General features: G+C 39.7%; 1 protein-coding gene across 2 annotated transcripts in view; it reads left to right on the forward strand.

Annotated features, from left to right (window-relative positions):
• The window catches only part of SLC25A21 (solute carrier family 25 member 21), a 273,159-nt gene that overhangs the window by 147,443 nt on the left and 98,005 nt on the right, over positions 1 to 27,711 (forward strand). The gene's annotated exons all lie outside the window — the stretch shown is intronic.

Raw genomic sequence — 27,711 nt, forward strand, 5'->3', positions numbered from 1 at the left:
TTATAAATATAATGTAAAAGAAATATTGTATTGACATTTTAATATGCTGTCACTTTAAGATACTGCATGAAGTGTGAACAGAGCACAGGCACTTTAGGCAGGTGGGTCTAATTGCTAGTTTGTTTCTTAGAAAATTGCCGTCATGTAATGTTTGATGAAACATGCACAGATCCTGGAAAGGTGTTTGGATGCTGAAACATGCTAACCAGGTTTTCTTTGCCTTCTGGTAAAAACAAATTGGACTTTGTAATTGATTTTTTTGTAAGTAAAGCTTTTATGTTTGCTTTGAGTTCAGACTCCATCTTTTTCTTGTTATATTTTGTCCCTTAGGAGTGTTTGCACCATAGGTATCTAGAAAAGCAAGCTTAGTATAAATTCGTTTATCTCATCAAATAGCTGTGTTTCTATTACTTTCAGATTTTAACAAAGCCTGTTACTGCAAAAATAATGGTAGGAAGGGAGAAACTCCAGCACTTCACTCCCCCCCTCCGCTTACCTGATTGTATCTGGGTTTAATTCACAGAATCTTTAGTGTTTTGTTTTTTTAATGCCTTAAAAGGGGCTTTATTGGGGAAATCATTTTTTGGCTGTTGCTAAACTTTATTTTAGAACTATTGACTAGAAAAGAAATATGAGCAAGAACGTGTCCCGTTGAAATAATAAATAAGGCCATTGCATCCTTTTTATAATAGCATTTAGATTCTCAAAAGGGAACCCCCCCCCTCAAAAAAAAATTAGTAGTGCAACATTGCTGCATTTGGGAAAACTTCAGTTTTATTACATAGAAAACAATCAGTATGTATCTAAGGTTCTTGAAAGCATATAAACTTACCCATTTTTAAAGTTGACCATTTCATGTGCACCCCAGTCAGCATGAAAAAACACATTAGAAATTGGAGAAAAATTCGAAATTAGATCATTTTAACTTCCCTTAAATATACACCCTAGTCATATCAAAATCATAAAATACAACATAATAATAAAATCTAGACACAAACACTTGAGTTCATTGGGACTTACTCCTGGGTAAGTGTGCACTGGATTGCAGCCTTTAAGTGATTGCATAAAATGATGGAAGTCAACTTTATAGCTCAGCTTTGGTATAGAAGGAAGAGAACCCTGATCAATTTGCAAAAAATTGCCTCCAGCTGTGTTGGTTTCTGTCTGCTACTTAAACAGAAGCTGATCACAGTTTGCTCTTCTTTTACGTATTTACTCTTTCTGGAATTCAGAAAAAGGAAGGCCTGGTGGTAGGTTCAGACTCACACACAACAATGTGACACTTAACTGCCTTTCCTATTAGTTGGTACTCATGATGGATCTCCAGATTCAGAGGCAGCATAAATACTCTTAAGTGCCCTTTGCCAGGGATTGGCAATATCTATGACAGAGGACTGCCTTGTCGTGGCGAAGGGGCTTGAATTACTCAGGGAAGCTATGGACAGGTCAAGATGGACAGGTCATAGTGGAGAGTTTGGACCAAACGTGATCCACCTGGAGGAGGAACTGGCAAGCCACTCCAGTATCCCTGCCTAGAAAACTCCATGGACAAAGACAACAGGCATATAAAAGTTAGGACGCTGGAAGATGAGCCCCTCAGGTCGGAAGGCGTCCAACATGCTACTGGGGAAGAGCGGAGGACAACTACTAGTAGATTCAGAGCTGATGAAGCAGCTGGGCCAAAGCCGAAAGGTCGCTCAGTTGCGGATATGCCTGGAAGCGAAAGGAAAGTCCAATGCTGTAAAGAAAAGTATTGCATAGGAACCTGGAATGTAAGAACCATGAACCTTGGTAAGCTGGATGTGGTCAAAAATGAGATGGCAAGAATAAACATTGACATCCTAGGCATCAGTGAACTAAAATGGACAGGAATGGGCGAATTCAGTTCGGATGAATATCATATCTACTACTGTGGGCAGGAACCCCGTAAAAGAAATGGAGTGGCCCTCATAGTCAACAAAAGAGTGGCGAAAGCTGTACTGGGATGCAATTTCAAAATGATAGAATGATCTCGAGACGAATCCAAGGCAGACCTTTTAACATCACAGTAATCCAAGCTTAAGCACCAACTACCAGTGCTGAAGAAACTGAAATTGACCAATTCTATGAAGACTTACAACATCTTATAGAAATGACACCAAAGAAGGATGTTCTTCTCATTATAGGGGATTGGAATGCTAAAGTAGGGAGTCAAGAGATAAAAGGAACAACTGGCAAGTTTGGCCTTGGAGTTCAAAATGAAGCAGGGCAAAGGCTAATAGAGTTCTGTCAAGAGTTCTGGTCATCACAAACACTCTTTTCCAACAACACAAGAGACGACTCTACACATGGACATCACCAGATGGGCAACATCGAAATCAGATTGATTATATTCTTTGCAGCCAAAGATGTAGAAGCTCTATACACTCAGCAAAAACAAGACCTGGAGCTGACTGTGGCTCAGATCATGAGCTTCTTATAGCAAAATTCCAGCTTAAACTGAAGAAAGTAGGAAAAACCACTGGGCCAGTAAGATACAATCTAAATCAAATTCCTTATGAATACACAGTTGAAGTGAAGAACAGGTTTAAGGATTTAGATTTGGTGGATAGAGTGCCTGAAGAACTGTGGATGAAGGCTCGTAACATTATACAGGAGGCAGCAACGAAAACCATCCCAATGAAAAAGAAATGCAAGAAAGCAAAGTGGCTGTCCAATGAGGCCTTACAAATAGCGGGGGAGAGAAGGCAAGCAAAATGTGAGGGAGATAGTGAAAGATACAGGAAATTGAATGCAGATTTCCAAAGAATAGCAAGGAGAGACAAGAGGGCCTTTCTAAATGAGCAATGCAAAGAAATAGAGGAAAATAACAGAATGGGAAAAACCAGAGATCTGTTCAAGAAAATTGGAGATATGAAAGGAACATTTCGTACAAAGATTACCACAATTAAGGACAAAAGTGGAAAGGACCTATCAGAAGCAGAAGACATCAAGAAGAGGTGGCAAGAATACACAGAGGAATTATACCAGAAAGATATGGAGGTCTCATACACCCCAGGTAATGTGGTTGCTGACCTTGAGCCAGACATCCTGGAGAGTGAAGTCAAATGGGCCTTAGAAAGCCTTGCTAACAACAAGGCCAGTGGAAGTGATGATATTCCAGCTGAACTATTTAAAATTTTAAAAGATGATGCTGTTAAGGTGCTACACTCAATATGCCAGCAAGTTTGGAAAACTCAGCAGTGGCCAGAGGATTGGAGAAGACCAGTCTACATCCCAATCCCAAAGAAGGGCAGTGCCAAAGAATGTTCCAACTAAGCCTGCATTGTAGAATTTTAAGCATAACCTTGCTAGCGTGTGAAATGAGTGCAATTGTGTGGTAGTTGGAAATAGGGTTGGAAATAGGTAGCACCATTTGCTCCTCTGTCTCGAGCAGCAAAGTGTCTCAGGCAGCTAAAGAAAAAGAGGGAAAGGCCTTGTCTCTAAAAGGCACTGTATTTACAGCTCATAAGGGGTCCTATGTCTCCAGGGTACAGCATTGTGAAGGAAGGAAAAAGTTGGGGACTAGGCGTTTTTAAAAAGGGAAAGTGACAACCCATTGATTCACTCCATTGACCTTGAGGATGTGCAAAATACTTGCCTTCCAAAATGGGATCAGGAGTTGGCCACATCTGAAGCATTTGATGCCTCCCAACAAAAACCACAGTGATGCCTCCTGCCTGCAACGCATGGTCAAAACAAAAGGAAGTGTCCTTTTTTAATGTTTGGCAAGAAGATGCAATTGAAAAGGTTGCAAGCGTTTTTGCGTTTCAGCCTTAAAACAAAGAAACCCTCCATTGCTGTTGGAGTTCTGAGTGCAAACAGGCAGACACCTCCGCCAGACCACTTTAGAGACATATTAGCTAAACCACCAAATTACTGTCCTTGTCAAGCTGTAAACAGCTATAAATCTTGGTTTTAAAAAAAATAAACCAGAAAAAATGTAGCACATTAAAATTGAATTAGACAATGCATACCACCCATAAACTATATAATAAACAGATCTTGGCCTTGTAGTAGAGTTATGATTTCTGACAACTCACTAGAGAAGAGCTCATGGACATTCTGAATGACCTGCTACATAAATCGCTGACTACTCATTTACACTGAGCACATGAACTTCATTTTCTGAAATCCTGGTGAATGATAGCATCTTTACTTCCTAATCATTTAAGCTAACAACTTCTTACGGGGTGGAGCAATGGATACAGTGTATTAAAATATGGGACTCTTGAGGGAAGGTTCCTGTGAGACGTTTTGTGCTTGGGTACAAATAATACAAAAATTAAGTACTTGAGTGGCTTGGCAAATGTAGCCCATGTCTACTTGTATTATTTATTTAGTTATTATGTACAGCTATTAATCACCTATTAGCCTAGTTATCTAGGCTACCTACAACAATTTTTGAACACCAAAAAACACAAATCAAGTAACAAAATAAAATAAAATCTCAGATAAAATGCAACATTAATATAACAAAATTAATTAAATAAATATTCCCTTAGGGATAAAAAATAGACTGCTCAAATGCTGAATAAAGGCTAAGATAGTAATCAATATCAACTTTACGACAAAACTTAGATATATAATATTAAAGTTGTTTAAAGTGCTTAAAAGGGCTGAGTAAACAAAAATGTATCTGGGGGCAGAAAATACATTACTGTAGTTCCCAGGTGGACTTCTCTGGGCTTCCACCGCCAAGAGGCCACCCCAAAAATGTCCTCTTTCTCCTTGCTGTCTTCCATACTGAGGCACTCCTAAAGGAGCCTCAGTTGATGATCTTAATGCACATGTAGGAGGTGTTCCTTCAGGTACTGAAATGTCAAGCCATGGAGGTTTTTAGCTTTTGTGCTTGGGCAATGAATGTTCAGGTGAGCCATGCCTGCATATATTACAGGGAACCAGGCAGAGGGCCTTCTCGGTAGTGGTGCCCTCCCTGTGGAACACCCTCCCATCAGATGTCAAGGCAATAAGCAACTTACTTTTAAAAGACACCTGAAGGCAGCACTGTTTAGGGAAGTTTTTAATGTTTAATGCTATATTGTGTTTTAAATATTCGGTTGGGAGCCAAATATTCTTATTCTTATGAAATACTGCATTTTGTTACTCCCCCCCACTCCAGCTTGAATCTAAAGTGAGACAAAGAACAAGTGTGTTGCATTGTAAGTCCAGTTGGATACTTTATTTAGCAATACTAATAATATAGGCAACAGGAAGAAGTATCACTCTATTTGTAAAGAAATGGCAAAGAGGACAGTGGAATTATCTGGGTTTGTATCCTCTGTTGACAATAATCCTAGTAATTTTCCAAGCAGAGTTAATTCTTGGCATGTAGTATTTTGGCTAGGAGCCATTTATACTTCAATTGTCTTCTTCTTATTTTGTCATAAGTTCCCCTCCCTAGTATTTCTTTTGACCATTTTTTTTCCAAGAAAGGGTAACCAGATCTTTTATTCCACACAAAAAGAATACATGAACTTACTATGTGCACTGTACTTCAAAAACATTTAAAATTACCAAGTGGAAAATGGGCAAATATGCATATTTAAGCTAATTTTCAATTTTGAATTATTGGTTTAAGAAATATCTGCAAAGTTTGTTTTGCTTTTTTCAAATTATAAAAGGGTGTTTTTTAAAATACACCACTCCCTACCATACACACGTACATTTGCCTTTTTGGGTACACTCAAATAGATTCAAAGTGTGAGTGGGTGTTAAAATGACTACTTGTCATATGATGATATGATATCATAAACTTAAATGGTGCTGAAAGAATGTCTTTGACAGATAGGCAATGAAATAAAAACAAAATATGGCATTGCTTAACAAAGTATCCATTTTAAGATACCTTTGCAACCTGTGTAAATGTGAAAGGTGCCTTTTAAAAATCCAGTCCTCTTTGCTGGGGAAAAGAGAAAGATGTTTCACTGGGAAACAATTTTTTGTTTGGTCATCCTTTAGTGCCATGATTCAAGTGACCAGGCATTTGTTAAAGTTTATTATGTCTGAGCTGCAGGAACGTTTATGTGGATTAAGAAGGCATAACTTTCAGCCCAGATTCTCAAATGGTGTTGCAGCTTTTCATTAACCTAGAAACCTCCTATTTACATGGTTCACAGCCTGGTCTCAGCTCACTTGGAGGTAACAAAGGGTGTCAGGGACAAGAGTACTGCAGGGGGTTTGATCCTCTAGGGCTGCCATCTGACTTTCATCAGGTCAACTGTTTTAACTTCTGCCTCATTAGGCAAAATAAAATGGAGATTGTGGTGTGCAGAAGGATCAGATTACTTGAAGCTGGCTCTGCCTCCTGACACTTGCCATTGACTCTGTATTTGGACAAGGCCTTGCTCACTGTGTTTTCCTTCCAGCTGGGAAGCGGGCTTTAAATTATGTTGAAGACAAGATCATTTGTAATGTATCCCCTTTGACATTGCAGAGGTTAGGTGTGAAGAGAGTATCGTAATAGGCGAAGACACATCAGTCTCAGAGGTAGTTTACCTACGGGAGAGGTGTCATTGTCTGGAATGGGTTTAATACTGATACATGCCGTACTTCATATCAAGTGATGGCTGTCTCTTCACTTTCAAAGAAGGCAGTAAATTATTTTAAAATAGCATTTGTCTAAGTGAATTCATTATTGACCTGATACAAAAGACACTGAAATAAATATAATTAAGAACTCTGGCCGGAAGTTTCAACCAAAAAGATGCGTTTACTCGTGTGTAAATACAAATATAGTATCAATCCTGTTAAGAACTACAGTCTTAAATGAAGAAATAGTTTCACATTGAAAAATCCCTCGAAAGTCTTTTAGAAGTTGATGTAAGGACTTCTACGATGCGTGGCAGATGTAGAATGAGACAACTGGAGACTTTTGGGGCTGTTTGTTGTTATTCAGTGATGCCACTGTAAATAGTTACCCTATTAAGGTAATTATAACACAGGTCAGAAAATAAGTGTGGCTTAAGGTTGGCTGTCAATGCCATATTTTTTAGAATCAAAGCAAGATCATTAACATTCAGGTGACAATTAAGCAGAGCAAGATTAGTCAAGCAAACCAAGAAGCAAAACTGAATGGGATACATGCCCACAACTCCTACTGTTAAGTGGAGGAATCAGTAGAGAACATACAGACCAAATACTAGAAGCTTAGCCAATAGCTATTTTAGGGAAGGATGCAGAAGTTGGTAAGATATCACAATGAAAGTCTACTCCAGATCCGAAACTTAGTAAAGATCTGTAATGGAGAGATGGACAAAATGTGCCAAGTGAATATTGGGAATCAAGGGCAAGTCAGTGTGACAAAGGAAGAGGCAAGACTGAAACACAAATGTCTAGTTCAAATACAGGCAGGAAGAATGTGACAGTAATGGCGCTTTAGCTATATAAGACAAGGACAGCATGTAGAGAAGAAATAGGGGCTGGGGATGCAGTTCCCAAACTGGCCCATCAGCTTTATTCAGTGCTGCACAGTGTGTCTGTGAAGAACAGTACAACAGCAGAAGAAATAGAGAAAAGCAGAAATAAAGAGCAGTGAAGAAAGGCAATTGCAGGTCCTTCCAGCTTTCTTTGCCCATAGGAATCTCAGTGGTACCTTGGTTTTCGAACATAATCTGTTCCGGAAGACTGTTCGAGTTCTGAAACGTTCAAAAACCAAAACTCTATAGCTGACAGCTAGGCCTCAGGATCTTGCACTCAGCGGAAACCGTGTGGCATGTTCGACTTCCGAGGCGTGTTCAAAAACCAAAGCATTCACATACAGCGTTCAAGTTCTGAAACGTTTGTCAACTTAGACGTTCAAAAACCAAGGTATCACTGTATTTCAGTGTTTTTCAACCTTTTTTGGGCAAAGGCACACTTGTTTCATGAAAAAAATAACGAGGCACACCACCATTAGAAAATGTTACAAATTTTAACTCTGTGCCTATATTGACTATATATAAAGTAATTCTCTTGAATTTTTCAATTTTTCCCACGGCACACCAGGCAACATCTCGCGGCACACTAGTGTGCCACAGAACAGTGGTTGAAAAACACTGCTGTATTTAATAAGCAGAAACAACCACATCGACAACAATTCATTACTTACACCCCACCCTTTTGACTGGGTTGCCTCAGGCATTCTGGGCAGCTTGCAGCATAATAGAAGCACTGTAACACATCAAACATTAAAAACTTCCTGATACAAGGCTGTCTTCAGATTATTGGGGGGGGTGTAACTTGTAGCCTGACTCTTAGCTGAATTCTCTGAAGTAACTGCAGCCAAATGTCAACCAAAATGGTAAAATTCTTGCACATGGAATTGAGGTCTGGAAGCTCTTACAGTGGTATCTCTGGTTAAGAACTTAATTCGTTCGGGAGGTCTGTTATTAACCTGAAACTGTTCTTAACCTGAGGTACCACTTTAGCTAATGGGGCCCCCCGCTGCCACCGCACTGCCAGCGTGCAATTTCTGTTCTCATCTCCTGAGGTAAAGTTCTTAACGTGAGGTACTACTTCCGGGTTATCGGTATCTGTAACCTGAAGTGTTTGTAACCTGAGGTGCCACTGTATATTGATCTGATCCAGCATCAGTTTTGTACGTTGCATGTGAAAGCATCTTTCAGGGCCATGTTTCCTGTTGCATTTGCATGGAATTCATCTGAATGCCAAATACCAATATAATGGCTACTTAATCCTTTGATATGTAGCTAAGGAGTAGAAGGAGCTCTGGTTTCCCCATAAACAACATTTATGCATGCACTGTGATTAAAACATTAAAAATGAATACAGATATGGTAATACTGACTGAATAAAAAGAAAATGTGTAATGCCAATATTTGGGACTAAAACATAAAAGATAATAATGGGCAAAGCTTTCGTTTGCTTACAAAGGGTTATGCTAACTGGTTCCACAATGAAATTTGTTGATTTGCTTATAATAATTGCTCACTCTATAGGATGTTTGCAGTCCACCCACAGTAAGCTGGAATAAACCTACCTAGAATATTACCTATGGCAAATCATTAGAGGAGGCTGATAAAAGGCACTAATCACAACTGACTCAACCATTCATATAGAATTTGAGACAATGATGTGTAAAAATGTAAAAATATTTCTGAATTCCACTGTACATTGTGGCAACAATAGGATCTTTTTCAGAACACACCTGGGACTTGTTTTACTTCCATATGCTTAGGAAAGCATTAATTGGACCTCACTTTCATGTGCAATTGGTTATGGTGGAGTTTTCTGCATTCAGAATTTTCCTCAACCTAAATGTCATTTATTTATTAAAAATATGTGTAAGCTGCCCTTCCTCCAAACAGCTCTGAGGGCAATGAACAGTAATAACAATAGTAAAATACAATTAAAGCAAAAGATCGGCCATCATAAAACAGTACAAATTAAAAAACAGCCAAGAACCAAATGTGCACCCTTTAAAATGCCTTGGCATGCTGCAGTATGACAGAAAAAAATGTGTCAAATTCTAAAAGCGTTGAATTTTACCAACAGCAACACACAATATATATATATATTTAGTTTGGCCCCAGAAACTTACCAGTTTTGTATCGTCTATCATATGACATCGGGTGATGGGCAGGTGGGTGTGGCTTGGGTCAAATCACACCATGTGTGTGTGGGGGGGAACCCTCAAAGCTGTTTACAAAAAAAAATTAAGGCAATTTTAAAAAATACAAACCTACATTAAATGTGTTAACTACCGGATGTGACTCTCCACATCATGAGAGTAAGGAGATTTAGATTATTAGATAATCTTGCTGTGTGGCTGATAATTAGCTACAATTGGAATTTATTTGGGGCTAAATAAATACAAAGGCTTCCCTTCCTACTACAGATGTTGGTTAACTCAGCATGGCCAAGTTGAATGTTTTGCCAACACGCCAGGAAGAAGACTCAAGACAAATAAACACGGGTAAATGTGTTATATTCATAGGCATTAGCTCCTGTGCCTACCCCTCCAGAAATTATGTGGAAATACTGAAGGAAAATAACAGCATGGCTATAGTATAGTATAGTATAGTATAGTATAGTATAGTATAGTATAGTATAGTATAGTATAGTATAGTATAGTATAGTATCAGTTCAATTTATTGTGCCTAGTGAACAGCCAGTACACACATGAAAATAATGGTGACAAGAATACAACTACAAATAGTGGTTTACATTTCTACTCCCCAACCTTTACAGGATAAATCATTTCCCATTCCCCCTTTAAGTTTTGTTACACGAATTTGTAAAGCCTTTGCAATAAATTTGGATGTGTAGTGTAGTATAGTATGGGCAGGGCTTTTTTACAGCCAGAACTCACTGAAACTCAGTTCCAGCACCAATCAGATAGGCACTATTGCCATTATAAGAGAACAAAAGGTGTTCATTGTGAGTTCCAGCACCTCTTTTTCTAGAAAAATAGCACTGAGCATAGCATAGCATAGCATAGCATAGCATAGCATAGCATAGCATAAACAAAGTTATCCCCTCTGCTGCATATATCTGATACACTGTGTGTGGACTGGATATTTTCTTGCTGAATTAGACTTGGAGGTCTGTGGTAAACTGACTTTGAAACTTGCTTCAATAGTATGTTGTTGTTGTTCAGTCGTTCAGTCGTGTCCGACTCTTCGTGACCCCATGGACCAGAGTACGCCAGGCACGCCTATCCTTCACTGCCTCTCGCAGTTTGGCCAAACTCAATAGTATACTTGGGGATAAACCCTTAGGTAGGAGTATTCTGATTAAGTTAATACTGTATATCTAAAATCCCTTCTTGCATCCCATTTCAGCCATTTTTGCATTTAGTATTACATTATATCAACTAACATATTGTAAACACATGTCTGTATGTCGCATGTTTGTGGCTCTTTACAGAGCTCTGGAAAGATAAAATGTCTCATGTTTTCTCTGCAGGAGGTCTGGTGCTTTCAGCCAAATTTAATAGGTATTTATGCATTGCAAAGATCTTATCTCATGTCCTATTGGTTCCGGGTCATTCCTAGGCTCACATTATACTGGAACGTGGAGAGAGAGAGAGTGCAAGTAATTTGTTAATGTCATATAGGATGAACTTGGTTAGAAAGGGAAGTGTACACACTTTATAATAACACAAGTGTTTCCTTGCTAATCCCTTGGCAGGTTCATTATCTGTACAGCCTCAGGCAACAGTTGGCCTATCGTGAGAGAGAAATTTAACCCACAGCATGAAATTAATCCTCAAAGACTTGTGTCTGCCCATTCTAGAAATAATAAATCTAAAGTGATTTTTATAATTCCCCTCTAACTTTGTGTAGAGGTGTTATACTGGTATCTAAGTTCTGTGGCACATGCCAGTCTGTTGATTTACATTTTGTTAAGAGATGTTAAGGAAACAATGAATGATAACAAGAACAAAATGTGTGATGCTTGTGAAGATTGTGTGCATGTTTGTGGGTCTGTAGCTATATTTTCAACAAGATGCTTCTTTATAGATTCAGATATTCAGCACAAAATACATATTTTGTGATTTCCTTTTAATGCTATAAAAATGCATAAGTAAGAAAACAATATAGGGCTGTAGTAGAACCCAAACAAGGTTGTAAGTATATAGCTACATGCATTCCACAAATGATAACTTTCAAGAAGAAAGCTGATGGATTTCTGCTTGTGTTATGCAACAGGACTTTCCTGCCTCCCCCCTGCACATTCTCAAAATCTGCTACAGAAGGTTGAGGGACTCTTCAGAGGTCCAGGGGTGGAAGAAAGAGAAGGAAAGCCTTGTTGCTAGCAGAGCATTGAATACAACCCAAAACTGTATCTCCCCCCACCAATTTCCTAATCAATAGGCATATATAAATAATATTCCCTTGATAATCTTTTTGATAAAAAATAAGCGGGTGGCACAAGGGACATGGATGGCACTGTGGTCTAAACCACTGAGCTTAGGGCTTGTCAATCAGAAGGTCGGCAGTTTGAATCCCCGCGATGGGGTGAGCTCCCATTGCTCGGTCCCAGCTCCTGCCCACCTAGCAGTTCGAAAGCACGTCAAAAGTGCAAGTAGATAAATAGGTACCACTATTTATTTACTAATAGGTAAACGGCATTTCCGTACGCTGCTCTGGTTCGCCAGAAGTGGCTTTGTCATGCTGGCTACATGGCCCGGAAGCTGTACACCGGCTCCCTCGGCCAGTAACGCGAGATGAGTGCCGCAACCCCAGAGTCAGCCACGACTGGACCTAATGGACAGGGTTCCCTTTACCTTTACTTAAGCCATATTTAGAATTAAAGTAAGTGTTTCCATGTGCATGAAAGATTTATCTTGTGTGATCTGCCAGTTTACAGTATGAAGCAGACAACTTGCACTGAGTGATTCTTCTAGGTAATGTTTGCCCCTCCTCCTCTGTATAAGCGGCAGTTGAGACTGCTGACATCTGTATTTGAAATGGTTTCATTTTTAATGGGTTCAGGGGTGGAAACATTTGACCTAATAATAGCTGACCAGTTGTTCATGCTAAACATGAGAGAGAGCTATAAAATCTAGGTTAGGAATCAGATTTTTTAGAATCTTGGTCTCATTTTAGTCTAGTTACTCAGTGGAAGAAGTATTTTTACACTTAAGAGTACAGGTGAGAAAGGCAGTAAAGGCTATTATATTAGGTAAAACGTAAAGGGACCCCTGGATGGTTACATCCAGTCAAAGACAACTCTGGGGTTGAGGCGCTCATCTCGCTTTACTGGCCGAGGGAGCCGGCGTTTGTCCGCAGACAGCTTCCGGGCTTCCTTTTGAACTGCTAGGTTGGCAGGGACCAAGCAACGGGAGCTCACCCTGTCACAGGGATTCGAACCGCCGACTTTCTGGTTGCCAAGTCCAAGAGGCTCAGTGGTTTAGACCACAGCGCCACCCACATCCCCTATTATATTAACAGTAGTTTACAGGACAATGTTAAATACATGGTTTAAAAGACATCCAAATAAAGGGAATGCTGTTAACAATTGGGAGAAGCACGATGGGAACACATGGAATCGTAGTGTGACAGGGTAACTGAAATTGAGATAATGCGGGTTTAATGCTAACTTTATTTTTCATAGTCGAAACAAAATAGGAAATTCTTCCCAGTAGCATCTTAGAGACCAACTGAGTTTGTTCTTGGTATGAGCTTTCGTGTGCATGCACACTTATTTTTCATAGGAGGGAAAAGAGGAATCACAAGAGACAGCCAAATAGAATGTTTTTCTGAAGAAGAGTTTTAAAGAGTCATGACTCTGGAAAGGAGAAGGAAATTATCCTGATTTCTAACCGATTGTTAAAACCACACCTTTTATTATTCTAGGGGTGAAAGAAGTATTGAAAGTTGTGAACAGTGCCTTAAGATGTTTCTTTGATCTGAAGATTTCCATGAGGTTGGAGACAGTCATTTAACAGGATGGTCCCCCTTCCCCCAGTCATCTTAAAAGAGAGAGAAAGACGTAAAGCTACAAAACAGGCAGTAAAATCTGTTGCAAAGTATACGCCTTGTAGATTACTGCAGTGTCTGCTGCCCACAAACCTTTGGCTAGCATGCTTTCCCCTTTAACAAAAAAACCATGTTGCTTTGTAGCTTTAAAATTATCAGCACATTGAAAAATCTTGTTAAACCCAAAAGAAAGGCCCTGTTTCCCTTTTGATTTAACAGCATTTCAGATGCTGGTGAAAAAAAGGGGGAGCTCTCCTTTTATTCCCGAAGTCAGTAAGAAATATGGAAAATTGCGCTAACTCTTGCAAATCCCTCTACAACTATAAAAGTACAAATGAGATTGTCCCTGCTGTTTCAGTCAGGCCTGTGAACTTCAGAGCAATAGGATATTTATAAGAAAATTCCAGACATAGCAGTGGAGCCGTGATCCATATGACCCAAACTTCCCAGTCTTTGTCTATCCTCCTGTCTTTAAGGAAAAACAGAGGGGCATAAAATAAAAACTTAGAAGAGCACAAATCATTGTTATGACTCGTTATAATGAATGATTTGCGTATTGCTTTATAGACTCGTTAGGTTGAGCTCTTAAGGAAAACTTTTTTTTTTTACTACTTTATGCTAATTCTCAAGCCACTCTCTCGGCTCAAAATAACAGTGTTCGTTTTGCAGCACTGCCTTTCTATCCATCGCTAGGTTTTCCAGCTAAGGAAGTGTGTTGTTGTAAAGGTGAAAGTAAGCACCACTCTTGTCAGGGGACGGCTAGTGTTCCCATTTGTTATCCAGTTCTGTGTTCAGGAGTCCATAACTTAGGCTGCAATCCTAATAATAATAACTTGTAAGCCTCCTTGAGTCCCTGTCAGGGGAAAAGGTGAGCTATAAATAAATATGTAGTAATAGAACTCAGGATAGGTCAGAACATGAGACTTTTAATCTCAAGGTTGTGGGTTCAAGCCCCACGTTTGGCAAAAGATTCCTGCATTGCAGGAGGTTGGATGGATTAGGTGATCCTCGTGGGTCACTTCCAACTCTGTAATTCTATAATTAAACAACAACAACAACAACAATTCAGAAATAAGTCCAAAGAAATTCAATGGAGCTTACTCTTAGATTAGACATGCAAGTGGGGCTTTTATTTTATTATTTATTTTATGAATCTCTCTTGATCACACACCCCACTAAAACATCATCACTAAAAGCCTATATAAAAACCATTTCAAATCCGATGCAGATACAGACTGGGAGAAGAATCTCCACTTAAAAGGAAGCCCTTCCGTAGTTGCCAAAAGGACAACAGAAACTTGTCTGATATATAATGGGATGGAATTGCAACTGATTGGTGCCCATCACACTAAAGGCCCAATTCCTTCTTTCTGTGTACTGGACCTCCTGATAAGATGGTATCTGCAGCAGGACATCTCCCACAGAGCTTAGGGATCTGATGATGTTTTAGGTTTCCTGAGCTGGATCTAGACACACCAAAGAAGCGTTTCAGTAAACGTTGTATGAGAAAAAGAAAGAAAGAAAGAAATTGGGTTAGCAAAAATGGGACTCCATGGCGCCATCTGGTATATCACATATACAATGCATATAAATAGCTTCTTCTTTACCAGTCTAGCTGAGTCCCTGGTCTCAACCTATATTGGGAATTTTACACCAGTCCTTGCACCATGAATTTAACCTGGTAGTTAATTGGCAGCCTGTCCAATTCTTTCAGCAGTGGTGTAACATGATGGCGAAATTCTACCCCAGTGGGCAATTGAGCCACTGCAGCTTCTGGGCAACCTTGGGGGTAACCCCCATAGCAGTAATCCAGTGTTCTACACATTCTTATGATGTGCTTAGAATAATGAAATGCCCAGAAATTAATGCTAGGTTGATTTGCTTTTCCTAAATCATAGAAACAGCAAATTAAAATTGCCCGTTTAAACATGGTCCTTCACTGGCAATATTGGAGGCAAGTATTAAATGGCCTTTCACTTCTAGTTGATAATGAAAACCATGTATGTTTAATATTGGGGCACAGCTGGGTAGATCAGAATAGAACTTTAACTATTAATTCTAAATTTCCTAGCTTTAGTGAATTCTATTTAGAACTTTAATGGTGTTTTAATAGTGCTCTCTTAGACTTGGAAATATACATTATAGCCAGACATATCAAACAAGGGTAAGAGCTGTTCGACAGTGGAATTTGCTGCCAAGGAGTGTGGTGGGGTCTCCTTCTTTGGAGGTCTTTAAGCAGAGGCTTGACAGCCATCTGTCAGGAATGCTTTGATGGTGTTTCCTGCTTGTCAGGGGGTTGGACTGGATGGCCCTTGTGGTCTCTTCCAACTCTATGATTCTATGATTTTTCAATGAAATGCAGATCTCTTGTTGACAATATTGATGCATCCAAGGACATAATCTGATTTTTTCCCCTACACCTGACCTTAGCCAAAAGATGAGGAAGTGATAACCTGATATTTTAAAGCAAATTTTAGCAGAACATTTTATCTAATAGTAGTATTAACTATATTTCTTAGTACTGCTGTTGAAACTTAGATCCTTATTTGGACTTTACCTGTGCAATTGACCAGTCAACTTATGATAGTAGTATGATTTGTACATTTCATTCCCTGTCTGGTATAAAGAAAATTTTAATCATTTGTGTTTCTGTACCACCAAGGAGTTAATTTAATATGTATGTCATTGTAGTCCACAGTATTTTTTTTATCCCTCTTCATCAAAGCACAATTATATCAATGTACCAGTGTGCAAAGGTTTAATCTCATACACAACCCTCCCCGCCCCTGAATACTAATAAAAATAAAAGAGCCCCTAGAATATTTGTCCCAGAATGGAAAGAAGAAGTCCCGACCAGAGAAGAATGGTTACAGAAATTAATGCAATATGCAGAAAAGGCAAAACTTACCAAAAGAATAAGACATCAAGATAACAAACTTTTGATTAAGGAGTGCAAATAGATTAAGACATTAGCAGGATTAATGTAAAAATGTGAAGTTTCTAAAACATATACAATAACAGAAGTTGAGACCATTGGGATATTCAGGGAAAGAAGGAAAGAACTTTAAGGAACTGCAGAAAGAGGCGGCGGCGGGGGGGGGAGTCGAGGTTAAAAAGTTAGAATTATTGTTGAATGGTTATTGAAATGTTTTCTTTTTTGTTATAAATGGAAATTATAATTTTTTATTTTTTTTAAAAAAGAGTAATAATATGAATAAATAAAAACCTTTAACAAGTTTTCTAGAAACCCGCAGAGTGGCAGCCATCTCCCTGCTTTACTAGTCAGAAAGAAAAGTGCTATAACATAGGGGAAATCAAAAACTCGTAAAACAATTGTGTGGAACTACATAGCTCTTTTTTTGTAAAGACGTTTCAGTGAAATTCCACTGGCTGCAGAGCAATTGCACCAGTGTGCAGCCTGGAGCCTTTTATGCATGGTAATTAATAGGTAAAATGGAATTCAGTGTTAGGGCTTGTTTAGTATCCGTGATTTGATATGGTTACTATGAATGAACTTTGTATCTTGAGCTTTGTATCTTGTTCTCTGTTGTGAAAGAATGATGTATTTTTACTTATTTACAGTTATATTTTGCCTTTCTTCCATCATGGAACCCAAGGCAGTATATATTTTATGTTCATTCTTTAATAACTTATTTAAATAACAATGGTAATTATGTATCCCCTAAACTGGGATCCACTCTACTTACATTTGCCGATGACGCTATTGTATCGTCTCAAATCCAACAAGGGTTAAGAAGACTTTTGAAATCTGTTAATCAATTGGTAGTGCAAGAAAAAGCTAATTATGAAAAGATAAATGTTTTGGCTTCTGCTGATAGGTTTAAAAACACAAGTGGCAAATTGATGAGCAACCTGTTGAGAAGGTGAAATCCTTTAAATAGCTATGCTTATGTTTTGCTTCAACTGGGAATTGGAATAAGCACTTCACGAATACAAATAAATTGAATATTAATACAGTGAACTATCTATCAAGGTTCTATTGGAATAAATGAGGTAGACAAATTCCATCAGCCCTCAAAATTTATGAAGCCAAAGTCATCCCACAAATCTGTCATAGCACACAAATATGGAGATCTCTTCAAAAGACGAATCTGGAAATATCCCAGAATAAATATATTTGTGCTATTTTTGAGCTCTCCAAGGCAACTGAGTCTTCTATTCTTCATTTGGAAGCTGGTCTCTGTTCAGTGAGAGCCAGAGTGCATCTCCTTGCCCTTAGGCAAATCTAAAATTTAAAAAGGGGACAGGGCCCATTTTAGTACTTTCTGCTTTTAAGGAGATGCTGAATCTTAACCATAGAATTACAGACTTGGAAGGGATAATGAGGGTCATCTAGTCCAACCCCCTGCAATCCCTGACAGATGGCCATCCACCCTCTGCTTAAAAACCTCCAAGGAAGGAGCCCCACCACCTTTTGGTGGTGTCCATTTCACTGTTGAATGGCTCTTACTGTCAGAAAGTTCTTCTGGTGTTTAGTCAGAATCTCCTTTCTTGTAAGTTGAATCCATTTGTTTGGGCCCTAGCCTCTGGAGCAGGAGAAAAGAAGTTTGCTCTATCTTCCATGTGACTGTGACAGCCCTCAAGATATTTGAATATAGCTATCATATCTCCTCTCAGTCTCATCTTATCCAGGCTAAACATATTCAACTGCTTAAATAGAGTGAGTCTGTCCTGAAATCAGGAAATGCTACAAGTTATTGATAAGTATGGCCATCTATTTAGGACTGTAGCTGTCTCACTGTTATAATCACTTCACATAACATATATGAAGACATCATGGGTGAATTACTTCTTTTAATGGAATAAAAGTGGAAGCTATTTACACTTGTTTTCTTTGTTTGTGTGAGAGACAGTCAAAGGGTTGGGCAGAACTGAGGCTGAGCCAAAACTTTGGTAGCAGGGGGTGAAAAGGGGGAATTAAACTGAGGGCCAGTTGGAGGCCAGACATTATAAGGGAACATTATTCCAGGGTCTAATTCTGCACCATCCACACCACTGGAGTTAGAGTGTGGCAGATCCAAGCTTGTAATAAGACCAAGCTAAATTGACTGAATGCTGAACAATGTTCTCATTTTCTCATTAAAATAAAATGCTTCTATAAAAGCCTTACAGCTTGACTGACATCTTTAATTTGGAGTAAAACTGTGGTAATGTTCACTAAAGTGGATGACTTAGTTCTGAAAAATGCTACTTGCAAATTAGATTATCAACAATATTTATGGCTCAAACTGCACTATGCTGTGAGTCTGTCGGAGAGGCGTTAAACTATTTGTGTGTCATGCACCAGTGAGACAGCTATAATTAGTTATTTTTGTTAACCATTAGTGTAATTACTGTAGCAGATCTCCATGCAACTGTTCCATAGACAAGTTAAGCCTGCTCCCAGGCAGGTTTAATTTATGTATCTCTGGCTTTTCCAAATATTCTAAGTGTCTTTTAATTATTGCAGACACAGTTCTTAGTTCTGTCTTTGGAAAACTCCTGTAGCTTTGACTTACTTTACTAAATGTTATGGAAAACCAGATTAATTCAAAGAGAAAATTATTTCATGATTCCCCTACCATTTCATCTTGACAAATGTCAGGGTGTTTGCCTACTCATCAACACTGCTTTGTGAGTGGTCAGTGTATTTATTTTTCATATGTTTACAGTGTAATCCTCTGCATGTTTGCTCAGAATTAAGCCACACCATGTTCAATGGGGCTTACTCCCTAGTAAGTATGTTTAAGGTTCCAAGTTTACAAAGCCTAGTTAACATTTACAATGATTTGTCAGCAAAGACAGAAGGGAAAGCTTCTGAGCTCCTTGCAGCCACAAGCAAGGAGATATGCAAGTCCAAGGTTTGCTGTGGCTTGTTTTAGCTCATTCTTTTCCAGTAAACTGTGGTTTAGCATAACTGCCAAATGGAAGGCTATAGAGGCCTGCAAGTGCTTCCATCTTATCTGAAGTGGATTTGTTCAAACACAGAGTATGAGTTACTATAGTTTTTGAATGATAGTCCTTCAGTCTGCAGGTGTGGGGTTGTGCATTTAAATTATCCTTCAGTGAGTTTTTCACCCAGGAGATCATTCAACTATGTCCTAATCCCCAATTTTCAGTCTGATACAGGAAGAGCTTACCACATACTATCCCTGCACATTTGAATCCATATGAAGGTATCTATGCTGTGTGGATGAAAAATGTGTATGAATAACTACATCACTTTTAGTACTCTAAACATTTCCCACCCTCTAACCTTTTTGTTTTTAAGAGGAGGTGCACTTGCTCATAAATGACATGCACATTTTAATTTAAATTAATGTTGGGATTGTACTTTTTAACCCAGTTTTATCCAACGGTTAGACAGAAGCAGAATTAAGAATATAATATAGCATATCCAGAGTAATGAAGTGTGGCAGAGGTCAATTAGAGAGTGAAGTTATTGAAAGATCTACTGAAAAGAAGATAATTTCCTGTTTCTGCACTGCTCTACTGTTCTCTGTCTTATGCTTATACTTAAAATATCATTGCAGTATTACAATAGTTAAAATATAAAGCCCCATATTGGCAAAATTTATACCTCTGGCTTAAAATAATTAGGTATTTGTTTTGAATTCTAATGTCCATATTTTCAACAGTTTATGTGATTTGAAAGATTTACCCTTCAAATAAACTGCAGAATTATACTCTCAATTTACTTATTATCCTTGGTAAGTAATATAAACAACCTGCACGTTCTGTTCCAGATGGTGGAATAACTTATCAGTGTTCATTCGGTAATAACTAAGCCCCTAATGAAATCTAAGCATAAGTAATGACAAATGCAATATGTATAGTAGCAAATATCCAAATTGTGAACAAAAAGCATTAGAGTAAATGCCCTAATTAAATGTGACAGCTTAAAATATAGCCCTGTTATATTTGAATGTAACCATGTGAATCAGTAAGTATGCAGCCTTGGAATATTCATTTTGAAATCGGTTGTGCTTTTAGGAACAGCAATTTGGGGGTTTCCAGAATGTAGCCCTTTCTCATTTATAGCCCTTCCTATCTCAGGGTCTGAAGGTAAGAACAATACCAGAAAACATGTAGATACCAAATGCCTGTGGCATGAACAATCAAATTAAATAAGAATGAAATAATAAAGGATTTTAAGGATATGGATTATTTTGTGATAGGAATATATGTCCTGGCTTGCTCTGCCCTATAACAAGTCAGGTCCATCTAGTTCAGTATTGTCTGCAGCAGCTTTCCAGGGTTCCAGACAGAGGTCTGTCCCCATCCTACTTGGAAATGCTGGGGACTCGGCCTTTTATGTGAAAAGCAGCAGTGATTTACATATCTATTTTAATTGGCAAATAAATAAAATCCCCTCACTAAGGCTGGAATCCAGGGAATAAAAGGGGGGAGGGCGCTCAATTAGGAAAATCAAATATTCTGCTCCTCTTCCCTTTACTTTGCTTGATTCATTTAGTTGCAGAGAGCTAAAGTGGGGCAGTTGCCGATGTTCCAGCACTCAATGAAGATGACATATGTTCTTCCTGTGCATTTTCCTGGCAAGACTTTTATATGTGCTGGAATTGAGGGCCGAGGTGGTCTGATAGCGTTAATGAAGAGTATCCTCAAGCTAAAGGTCAAGACAGGATGCGATCACCAAACAGAAGCTTCTGTGCTTCCAGTTCAGGTTTCTTTCTTTTTTTAACCAAAACCAGAAGTATAATAAATAGGACTACAATATCTATATCAGGGCTATGGCTCCTTAAGGCTTCTCTGTTTGTCCCCAGCCACACACACTCTCCCCAGGCCACGCCACTCACCAGCCTTGCTTCATACCCTCCTGGAATGTTTTTGCCTGGCTGGAATGTGACCTTGAATTCTGGTAAGACCTCTTTCTTGCTTGGATGGACGAGAGAGTAAGTTGTGTGCTGAAACTAGACTACTGTACAAAGTTGTATATTATTTGCTCCATCCACTTTTGACTCTGACCCACCCCTGGCCTGTGGTGGCCCCTGGCAGGAAATGTTCCCCTCAGACTGAGAAAGTTTTCCCACCCCTGCTTTATCTGATCAAAACTTTTAATTTCAGGTTACCATTTGTCCTCAGTTAATCAATCACAATATACTCTACTGACCATTTCTTCATCCTGGCTCCCAGGAGTGTGAAGGACCTTTCCAGTGGCAAACCTTACCTGCTGGCTTTGTGGCTTGCATACTGCTGCTGGGTTAAGCTTCTTCTTCTTCTTCTTCTTCAATCACTCGTAGCCAAGTAAGATTGTCTTCCATGAACACGGTCCGTAAGTGAGTCTGTGACTGTGGAGGCCAATTCTGGATCCACACGTCCGCCCGCAGTGGGGACATAGGTTTCCAGGTGGGAGTTGATCACAGTGAGGGTTTGCCAAGCGTGCCTTCCTCTTAGCATGTGTCTCCCTTTCGTCCTGAGTTTGAGCGTCTTCAGAGCCCATGACACCTTTGGTAAAGGCTTTTCTCCAATTGGAGTACTCTCAGGTCAGTGTTTCCCAGTTCTCAGTGTTTATACTATATATTTTTTACATTTGCCTTGAGAGAGTCTTTAAACCTCTTTTGTTGACCACTAGCATTACGCTTTCCATTTTTAAGTTTAGAATAGAGTAGTTGCTTTGGAAGACAATAATCAGGCATCCGCACAACATGACCAGTCCAACGAAGTTGATGTTGAAGAATCAGCATTCTTCTATCCACCAAGCCATTACCTTCCTACATTTATGGTGCCTGGTACTTAAAGTTTCTTCAGGCTGATGCCAAGGAAGGAAGTCTAACCTCAGTAGGCTGCAGATTGTTCTTAAAGCATAAAGTTATAAAACATTAGTCAGTTTTTATCTTACCGTTATTTTGTATATTCGGGTCGTGCTTAGTCTTTCAAAATTGACTCCAACAAAAACACTTTTTGAACTGGATTGTTTCATTAAATGAGCATTGCTCCTTCTGTCTGCCTCCTGCACATCTTCATTTGCCTCTGGTAAAACCAATTCTTGAGTTCACACATGAGCTTTTTTATAACAAGTACTGGCAATCAATTAACTAGTTTATTAACAAGTTACGCCCGATTTTATTGAGCCTGGCAACTTCATATCAAAGACCTCTATTCACAGAACTAGATTACAGCTCCTAATTGGCATGTAGTTTAGGGTTGCTATTAAAACTATAAAACTGATTTACTACAAAAAGAACAAATCCAAAATACCTAAGGAGTGGATTGTTACTCAGTATGCAACGTTGTTACTTGCTACTAATAACTCATTTAACAATATACAGATCTTGTCTCTTATGAACCATAAAGCATATTTTGCATATTTACTTGTTTCCTTCCTTCATTGAATTGATCCAGATTATTAAATACTTAGGGAAGAAAGGAGCCAATCAAAGGGAAGTACAATTCTCACTGATGCCAATGGGAAAGTTAGATCAAAGGCACTTAAGTGCTTAATGTTTACTTTGCTGTGCTCTTATTAATTATTTTGCTGTGCAATTACGACTATTAGGACGTGTAGACTCTTGAACTATATTATTTGCAGTAGAATTCTTCATGGAAAGAGCCACTTTTGATGAAGATGTGTGATGACAAAGAAGGATAACATCAATGTGACCACCATAGAACAAGCCCTTTCTATCCTAGCCGCAGTCACTAGCCTTCCCTGCACAATAAAACTCCCCTTTTAATCTTGCCATCTCTCCTTCTGCTTCATCTCAGTGTAAACTAGACCTAGTCTACAGCAAGATGAGGTAGGAGAGTCCTGAGAATATACGTTACCACTTCAGACTTCAGGTGTAGACTCATATTTATGAATGCTTCCTACACTAAAAAGCGAAAAGCAAAAAACACAGTGCCGTATAAAAGAACAGGATATGTAGAGAGTTAGAACCCCTGTGTGTTTGGGAGGGATGGGGTAGACAGGTGTGGGGGACTCCTGGTCCTGAATGGGGTAACTGTGCCCCTGAAGGTGCGCAGCCTAGGAGTCATTTTGGACTCACAGCTGTCCATGGACGCGCAGGTCAATTCTTTATCCAGGGCTGCTGTCTACCAGCTCCATCTGGTATGCAGGGTGAGACCCTACCTGCCCGCGGACTGTCTTGCCAGAGTGGTGCATGTTCTAGTTATTTCGACTACTGCAATGCACTCTGTGTGGGGCTACCTTTGAAGGTGACCCGGAAACTACAACCAATCTAGAATGCAGCAGCTAGACTGGTCACTGGGAGCGGCCACCGAGACCATATAACACAGGTCTTGAAAGACCTACATTGGCTCCCAGTACGTTTCCAAGCACAATTCAAAGTGTTGGTGCTGACCTTTAAAGCCCTAAACGGCCTCGACCCTGTTTACCTGAATGAGCATCCCCACCCCCATCGTTCAGCCCAGATACTGAGGTCCAGTGCCAAGGGCCTTCTGGCAGTTCCCTCTCTGCGAGAACTGAAGTTACAGGGAACCAGGCAGAGGGCCTTTTTGGTAGTGGCACCTACCCTGTGGAACACCCTCCCATCAGATGTCAAAGAAATAAACAACTATCTGTCTTTTAGAAGACATCTGATAGCAGTCCTGTTTAGGGAAGTTTTTAATGTTTTATCATGTTTTTAATATTCTGTTGGGAGCTGCCCAGAGTGGCAGGGTATAAATAACAAATTAATTTTGTATTATTACTATTATTATTATTTTACATGCAGGAAGATTTTAGCAAATGGAAATGTTAAAAAATGGCATCTCCCACCAGCAGTGTGAAATCACAGAATCATAGAGCTGGAAGCAACCATGAGGGTCATCTAGTCCTTCATCCTGCAATGCAGGAATCTTTTTGCTCAACATGAGGCTCAAACCCATGACCTTGAGATTAGGAGTCTCATGCTCTACCAACTGAGCTATCCACTTAATTGTTTGTGTGTAGACAAGGCTCCTGAAAGATATTTGAGAGCAACTACAATCCTTTTCACAGGGATGCGGGTGGCGCTGTGTGTTAAACCACAAAGCCTAGGGCTTGCTGATCAGAAGGTTGGCGGTTCGAATCCCTATGACAGGGTGAGCTCCCGTTGCTTGGTACCAGCTCCTGCCAACCTAGCAGTTCGAAAGCACGTCAAAGTGCAAGTAGATAAATAGGCACCACTCCGGCGGGAAGGTAAACGGCATTTCCGTGTGCTGTTCTGGTTCGCCAGAAGTGGCTTAGTCATGTTGGCCACATGACCCAAAAGCTGTACATCGGCTCTCTCGTCCAATAAAGCGAGATGAGCGCCGCAACCCCAGAGTCATCCGCGACTGGACCTAATAGTCAGGGGTCCCTTTACCTTTACCTCTACAATCCTTTTCAGACATTTGGTTTCCACTGTTCTTAACCTGAGGTACCACTTTAGCTAATGGGGCCTCCCACTGCCGCTGCCGCCGTGCCACCACCACGCGATTTCTGTTCTCATCTGAAGCAAAGTTCCTAACCCAAGGTACTATTTCTGGGTTAGCGGAGTCTGTAACCTGAAGCGTCTGTAACCTGAATCTTCTGTAACCCAAGGTACCACTGTATAACATTCAAAAGGACATGTCTGGAGTATTTTGCTCCATCCTATGTACATAAGATACAAGCTCCATCCTGGCCTTTGTTCATTCATTTAAAAATTTGCAGAAGGTCCTCCTCACATGCATGCGGTTTGTCATATACAGACATTCATGAAGGCTTGGGTTAAAGCTTGTTGTGCCCCTAATACTGAACAATATATGAATACTGAACCCCTGTAAATAACTTACGTTGACAGCCAGAGTCATCTATGCTGGGCGTCTCAATCAAGTTATCTAGATTTCTACTTTCTTTTGTTCTGTAACTTCTTGGATAAATTTTAAAGAATGTTTGCATTTCCTGGAGATTTAAGCAGTGAACTGCTCACCTGCTTTCTTTTAAAAGATAATTAAGCTTTCAAAAAAGCTTCAGCTATACAGTATGCACTGTGCATTCCTTTTAATGACGTAAACTGTTATTAAATTGACAAATTAATACATACATATTGGAATACTACATGGTAGGGATTCCCGCCAGGTGTGTTTTTCTGTCACCCAATTTAAAAATGCACCAATTATTTGGCATTCTGTTATTTATTGAACTTTATCTAATGCCACTGGAAGATGTGAGACTTAACCTTCCCAAGGGCTCTTTGAAAAAAGAAAAGTTATGCACCAGTTCTTACTGGAGTGTAAAGCTGTTGAAGAGTGTTTGCTGCTCTGCCAACTTGGCAACAGGTTTTTTTGTGCTAATAAAAGAAGTTACCCCCAGACAACCATTTCGAATGTGCCAGAACTACTTTTATTGGGACTATAGAAAGGCCCCAGCATAAGTGCACTCAAAAGAGGTGTGGACTTCCTTTCATAATTGCCCAATGTATTTTCATTACATCATCAGGAAATTTCTCTGTTGGAGCTTGGAAAATGGTCACATTAAAAAACTACTTTGGAAACAGTGGACACCATCCAGCCCAAATTATGTACCTTTAAGGCCCATTACTTTCAGTAGGGCTCCTGTTCTATACATATTTACCTTGAAGTAAGTACCACCGAGTTCTGTGGGGCTTTCTTCTGAGTAGACTTGCAGAGGTTTGCACTACAAATCTCACCTGCTGAAATGTATGGTACTTTAAATTACCTAATGTTTCCTCATTCGTGGCCATTAATTTTTTCTTTGAAAAAAACTACCTAAGACTAAAGAATAAAATAAACACTATTAAAAATCAGTTTTCATCGCAGATGTTGAGAAAGAGTTCCTTAAAATGGTCCAGTCTTTTGCAAATTCCTCATGGAATTGTTATGTTATCTTCTCACACTCTAGAAGCGTCAAGTAAAATACAGCAGCCCCACTTGCAGACCTTTCCCTAACACAGAAGAGAACAGGATAGTCTCTGTGTGCAGATTGGTGTGTACTTTAGATTATGCTATGGAGATAAATGTAATCTACACATGGGCAGAAATAATGGCGATCAATGAACCTTAATGTGATAGAATTAAAAGATAATAGGTTGCTGAAGCAAATCCCATGTTCATCTAGTTGAGTAGCAGTTTAAACTTGGGAAAACTCATCAAGCTGTATATTTCCTGCCCCACGCACTACCAGCAGCTGACAGTTATATGAAGTGAATACAGTGGTGCCATCAGTGTAGGACTTGGGGGCAGAAGCCCAGGGCGCCACTCAGCAGAAAGCACAGGAGGGGTCCCAAATGCAACAGGGCTGGCTTTCCAAATGTTGAAGGAAGTAAAGTACACATCACCGTGGGGAGTGTGGGGGGCCTGTTTCAGTCCAAGGGTCTCATTCCCTTTAGAGCAACCTTCTGTGGTCCACATTCCACTGATTAGTGGGGCCAGAGGCAAAATTGGGCAGAACAAGAAACATAAATTTAACCTTTGTAGAGTAGGCTAATTTCTAAGGTAAAAGGTAAAGGTAAAGGACCCCTGGATGGTTAAGTCCAGTCAAAGGCTCCTATGGGGTTGTGGCGTTCATCTCGCTTCAGGCTGAGAGCCGGCGTTTGTCCAGGTCATGTGGCCAGCATGACCAAACCGCTTTCTGGTGCAACGGAACACCGTGACCGAAACCAGAGTGCACGGAAACACCGTTTACCTTCCAGCTGCAGCAGTGCCTATTTATTTACTTGCACTGGCATGCTTTCCAACTGCTAGGTTGGCAGAAAGTGGGACAGAGCAACGGGAGCTCACCCCATTGCATGGATTCAAACCGCCAACCTTCCGATTAGCAAGCCCAAGAGGCTCAATGGTTTAGACCACTGTACTACCCGCTCCCCATAGGCTAATTTCTAAACACACACACATACACACCACTCTCGGTCCTCCATCCAAACAAGCGAGAGGCATTACCAGAGTTGATTAGACTCTCATTAGGGCATGGGAACTAGGAGGTTATGCCAAAGGCTTCATGGAAAAGGTGGGACTTCTGAAGCAATTTGAAGAAAGCATATAGATGTTCTGTGAGGCATTTTCAAGTGTTATAGGACAGCAAAGAATGAAGAGCAGAGTCATCTGAGGGAGCAGAAGACCTTTAGATGGCTGAAGGTAGTGGAGCTGAAAGAGTGACGGACACAGAGATTTATCAATTTATCGGTAGATAACACTAGAAAAGATATGGGGTGCTACAAGATTGTGGAAAGCTTTGAAAGTAAGGACAATGGGTTTGTGTTGGATCCAAGACTGGACAGGAAGCCCATGTGGGGATTTAAAGAGGGATATCATGTGACCAGAGTGACAAGAAACATGAATGGTT

This window comes from Lacerta agilis, chromosome 1, assembly GCF_009819535.1.
Source record: "Lacerta agilis isolate rLacAgi1 chromosome 1, rLacAgi1.pri, whole genome shotgun sequence".
In the NCBI taxonomy this organism is placed as follows: Eukaryota; Metazoa; Chordata; class Lepidosauria; order Squamata; family Lacertidae; genus Lacerta; species Lacerta agilis.